Consider the following 6,000-nt stretch of genomic DNA (forward strand, 5'->3'; position numbering starts at 1 on the left):
ACGCACATAATACACGCCCACTTGGACTTTTGCAAGCCTCATTTGCATAACTACAAAAATGGTCATAACTTGGCCAAAAATGCTCGTTTTTTAAAAATAAAAACGTTACTGTAATCTACATTGCAGCGCCTATCTGCTGCAATAGCAGATAGGGGTTGCAAAATCTGGTGACAGAGCCTCTTTAAACAGTATGGGAGCTGTGAAGATATAAAATTACGAGTTATAAAAAGTTATGAGTACTAGATTCTGGGATTTATTCTGATAATTGAATTTAGAGAGGAATTTTCCCCCAAAATGGGGAAATTGGCATCTGCCTCATAAGGTTTTTTGCCTTTCTCTGGATCAACATGGTAGGATTATAGGTTGGACTTGATGGAACTGTTACTTTTTTCCATCCTTATTAATCCCTTCCCGCCCAATCACGTACAGTTACGTCGTCAGTGCTAATGTGTTAGCGCCTTCTCACGTAACTGTACGTGATGGTGATGGAGCGGGCTCAGAGGCTGAGCCAGCGCCATCACCAGCAGGTGTCAGCTTTATATTATAGCTGACATCCCGCTGTAACAGCCAGGACCGGAGCTAGGCTCCTATCCTGCCGCTTAACCCCTTAAATGCAGCGATCAAGCGATTGCTGCATCTAGGTGGTTTCTACCCTGCGTCACGGTCGCCGGGATGCCAGTGGTTGCTATGGCAACCGGAGGCCTAACAATGGCCTCCTGGTCTGCCAAGCACAGAAGCCTTTTAGGCTCCGCCTAAAAGGCTTACCATCAGGGCCAAGAAGATGGTGCAGGCTCAGAAGCTGAGCCTGCACCATTATCCACGGGTATCAGCTGTATATTACAGCTGACATCCTGCTGTAATGGCCAGGATCGGAGCTAGCCTCCGATTCGGCCGATTAAACCCTTAGATGCAGCGATCAAAAGCGATCGCTGGCATCTAGGTGGTTAGATCGCTCCCATAGCAACTGGAGGCCTAACAATGGCCTCTTGGTTTGTCTAGTATGGAAGTCTATTAGGCCCCGCCCGCAGGCGATGCCTAATAGGCTTGCTGTCAGTGAATAACTGACAGCTCTAATACACTGCACTATGTAGGTAGTGCAGTGTATTAGAATAGCGATCAGGGCTTCATGCCTTTAAGTCCCCAAGTGGGACGAAAAAAAGTTAAAAGAAAGCTAATAAAAATGTAAAAAACTAAAAGAGTTTTAAGTTAAAAGAACAATAACTGCCTTTTTTATCCTAATAAGTCTTTTATTATAGGAAAAAACTGAAAACATAAAAAAAGTAGACATATTTGGTATTGGCACGTCCATAACGACCCAAACTATAAAGATATTACGTCATTTTCCCCGCACGGTGAACACCGTAAGAAAAAAAAAATACAAAACAATTCCAGAACCACAGTTTTTTGTTCACCACCCCGCCCAAAACATGGAATAAACAGTGATAAAGATTTTGCATGGTCCCAAAATTGTACCAATAAAAACTACAGCCCGTCCCGCAAAAAACAAGCTCTCCCACAGCTTTTTTTTATGTAAAAATAAAAAACATATGGCTCTCAGAATATGGTGATAAAAAAATAAATGATTTAAAAAAAAAAAGTGATTTTATTGTGCAAACGCTGTCAAATATAAAAAAATATATATAAGTATGGTATCGCCGTAATCGTATCGACCCGCAGAGTGAAGTAAAATTGTCATTTATAGTGCACGGTGAACGCCGTAAAAAAAAATAATAATAAAAAAAACATTCTCAGAATTGCTTGTTTTTGGTCACCCTGTTTGTCAAAAACTGGAATAAGGCCTCATGCACACGACCGTATTTTTTCCACCAGTAAATACTGGCGTAAATACGGGTCCGGTGTCACACGTATTCGACCCGTTTTGCACCAGTATTTACGGACCTGTGCCCGTAAATATGGGTCCGGTGTCACCCATATTCTACCCGTATTTACGGGCACGTTTTTGGCGGCAAAATAGCACTGCACTAATCGGCAGCCCCTTCTCTCTATCAGTGCAGGATAGAGAGAAGGGACAGCCCTTTCTGTAATAAAAGTTAAAGAAATTCATACTTACCCGGCCGTTGTCTTGGTGACGCGTCCCTCTCTTCACATCCAGCCCGACATCCCTGGATGACGCGGCAGTCCATGTGACCGCTTCAGCCTGTGATTGACCTGTGATTGGCTGCAGCGGTCACATGGGCTGAAACGTCATCCAGGGACGGCCAGGACGTCGGGCCGGATGTCGAGAGGGACGCGTCACCAAGGCAACGGCCGGGAGACCGGACTTGAGGAAGCAGGAAGTTCTCGGTAAGTATGAACGTCTTTTATTTTTATTTTTTACAGGTTGCTCTTTAAATCTGCACTTCAAAAGCCAAATAGCACTCCTTCCCTTCTGAGCCCTACAGTGTGCCCAAACAGCAGTTTACGTCCACATATATGGCATCGTCATACTCGCTTAACAGTTTATGAGATATTTGTCTGCAGTGGCACAAACTGAGGACAACATATTGGGCGCTAAAATTACATATCAGTGGAAAATTTTCACTTTGCACCATCCGCTAAACGTTCATTTTGAATAAAAAAAGAACCTCTGGCGTCAAATTGCTCACTACATCCCTTAAAAAATGCCTTATGGGGTGCAGTTTCCAAAATAGGGGTCACTACTTGGGGGTTTGTTTTACTTTTTGACCTCAGAGTCCTGCAATTGTGGGTCAATGCTGTGAAAATCACCAAAATGGACCTCAAATGCCCATGGTGCTCCTCAATTCTGAGCCCTGTCATATGTCTCAGGGGTTTCTACTGTACTCTGGTACCTCAAGGGCTCTGCAAACGTGACATGGCGCTCGTAAACCAATCCAGCAAAATCTGCGCTCTAAAGCCAAATGGCGCTCTTTCCATTTTGAGCTCTGCCATGTACCCAAACAGCAGTTTAGGGCCACACATGGGGTATTGCCATACTCGGGAGAAATTGAGTAACAAATTGTGTGCTGTTTTTTCTCCTATTCCCCCTCGTGAAAATAAAAAATTGTGAGTTAAAACAACATCTTTTTTTTTTTAAATTTAATTTTTAATTTTCACTGCCTAATTCTAATAAAATCTATGAAACACCTCTGGGGTCAAAATGATTACTACACCCCTAGATGAATGCCCTGAGACGTGTCATTTCCAAAATGGAGTCACTTCTCACGGGTTTCTACTGTACTGGTACCTCAGGGGCTCTGCAAATGAGACATGGCGCCTAAAAACCAATCAAGCAAAGTCTGCATGCCAAGTAGTGCTCCTGCCATTCTGAGCCCTGCCGTGTGTCCAAACAGAAGTTTATGACCACATATGGGATAATGCCGTACTCGGGAGAAATTGCTTTACAAATGTTGGGTTGCTTTTTCTCCTTTATTCCTTGTAAATATTCTATGTTTTTTCTGAAAAGAAATAGATTTTCATCTTCACAGACTAATTCCAATAAATTCAGCAAAAAAACTGTGTGGTCAAAATGCTCATTATACCCTTAGAAAAATTCCTTGAGGGGTGTAGTTTCCAAAATTGGGTCACTTTTGGGGGGTTTCCACTGTTTTGGTCCCTCCAGTGCGTTGCAAACGCGACATGGCACCGAAAACCATTCCAGCAAAATCTGTGCTCGAAAATTCAAATTGCACTCCTTCCCTTCTGAGCCCTGCCGTGGGTCTAAACAGCAGTTTATGACCACATATAGAGTATTTCCGTAATCAGGAGAAATTGCTTTCCAAACGTTGGGGTGCTTTTTTATTTTTACAGACTAATTCAAATAAATGTAGAAAAAAAAACTGTGGGGTCAAAATACAAACTATAGCCCTATATACATTCCTTGAGAATGTCGTTTACAAACCTGACATGGTGCCTAAAATATATTCAAAAAAAAAAAGAAGGTCCCAAAATCCACTAGGTGCTCCTTTGCTTCTGAGGCCTGTGTTTCAGTCTATTAGGACACTAGGGCCACATGTGGGATATTTCTAAAAACTGCAGAATCTGGGCAATAAACATTGAGTTGCGTTTCTCTGGTAAAACTTTCTGTGTTACAGACAAAAATGTATTACAAATTAATTTCGGCAAAAAAAATTTAATTTGTAGATTTCACCTCTACTTTGCTTTAATTCCTGTGAAAATCCTGAAGGGTTAAAACACTTTCTGAATGCTGTTTTAAATACTTTGAGGGGGCAGTGTTTAAAATCGGGTGTTTTATAAGGGTTTAAAATATATGGGCCCCTCAAAGCCACTTCAGAACTGGACTGGTCCCTGAAAAAATAGCCTTTTGAAATTTTATTTTATAATGTGAGAAATTGCTGCTAAAGTTCTAAGCCTCGTAACGTACTAGAAAAATAAAAGGATGTTCAAATTACGATGCAAACATAAAGTAGACATATGGAAAATGTTAATTAGTGACTATTTTGTGAAGTATTGCTATCTGTTTTACAAGCAGATACGTTTAAATTTAGAAAAATGCTAATTTTTGCACATTTTCTCAAAATTTTGGTGTTTTTCACAAATAAGCAATGAATTTATCGACCACATTTTTCCACTACCATAAAGTCCAATGTGTCACGAGAAAACAATCTCAGAATCGCTTGGATAGGTAAAAGCATTCCAAAGTTATTACCACATAAAGTGACACATGTCAGATTTGTCAAAATGGGGCTGGTCCTGAAGGGGTTAACTTGGAAACCTATATTCTGTGAACAAACTTTGGTAAATAGACTGCCTATCCTGATCCTGAATCCTGTAGTGTTACATGGGGTCCATTTAAATAAAACATGACCAGTCTGAATTTGCCAGAAAGGCTCTCCTCTCTGGCCATCTTGTGACATGTTATAGAGGTTATAGTCAATGGTCCGGCCATGTCTTTCTTGATGGGAGCCTAATAGCGCTGCAGCCCACTCATACTAATGATTTGTGGGAGTCTCAGTGTCAGTACCCTCAAAGATCTGCTGACAAGTCTCTACGGCTTGTTAGCAGATAGAATCCTTTGCACATTTAGTTTACATTATTGTATTATATTTTGATTATATTTTATTTTGTGCATTTCACAGCAGAAGTCTTGATCCGTTTATTAGAACTATCTGGCGCCAGGTAAAGAAAGCCTCATGAACTAATTGTAGAACCATGCATTGAATTAAGAAAAGGGACAATGTCATCCATCCCAAAGGTAGTTTGAATGCAGATACGGGATCACAGTCATCCATTGCAAGGGCATAGGAGAAATCCAGTCGAATGTATCCAAAGTAGTGACCTTTAAACTCTGTTACAAATGAGTTGTTGGTTTTCTTTGTTACTGTCTCAAACGAGTGCTTGAGCTAAGGACCTGACTTTAGAGGTCAAGGACAGAGTTGACAGGTGATAAACAATGTTTTAGTCAATAGTCAAGACTATTCGGTTCTCTTTAGTTGCTTCTTCTTGCATGATATAGTGTTGTAAATCACTCTAGTTACATTCTGATAATAAGGAAGCATAAGAATGGAAATTCCTATATAGCTTGTATTCTTAAGATGGATTCACATTACAATGGTGTAGACAATGACATTCCCAGCACCCATGCAGAATAATAAATGCTCTCACTGCTAAAGAGAGTCATTTTGAGGGCCCCAGAGGAAATGCTGGACCTGGGCGCCACCATACCCATACACATTATACTCCTCTAATTTTTTTATATTGGTAACGCATGGTTGTGCTATATATAACCAGAGGCGTAACTACCGCCGTAGCAGCGGTAGCGACGGCTACGGGGCCCGCGGCATGAGGGGGCCAGTGTCGCCCGCCGGCACGGGCCCCCACCATGGCCGCAGGCTCCGCTAGCAGCCGCTATGGCTGCTACAGCGGGACGCCACTGAACACTACGGCAGAGCAGGGAGGTATCTCCCCGCTCTGCCATTAAACAAAAGACATGTATCCCCTATCCACAGGATAGGGGATACATGTGTGATCGCTGGCAGCGATAGGGAGAACGGGGGACTGAAAGTCCCCTGAAGTTCTCCA

The 6,000-nt window shown here is 41.9% G+C and overlaps 1 long non-coding RNA gene across 1 annotated transcript in view; it reads left to right on the plus strand.

Annotated features, from left to right (window-relative positions):
- LOC142742154 (uncharacterized) overlaps positions 1 to 5,384 on the plus strand; it is a 23,220-nt gene extending 17,836 nt beyond the window's left edge. Inside the window, exon 4 of the long non-coding RNA XR_012881322.1 lies at positions 5,058 to 5,384. This is a non-coding gene — a long non-coding RNA (uncharacterized LOC142742154). The remainder of the gene's footprint in view (positions 1 to 5,057) is intronic.
- The last annotated feature ends 616 nt before the right edge of the window (positions 5,385 to 6,000 follow it).

This window comes from Rhinoderma darwinii, chromosome 2 (genome assembly GCF_050947455.1).
Source record: "Rhinoderma darwinii isolate aRhiDar2 chromosome 2, aRhiDar2.hap1, whole genome shotgun sequence".
NCBI lineage: Eukaryota > Metazoa > Chordata > Amphibia > Anura > Rhinodermatidae > Rhinoderma > Rhinoderma darwinii.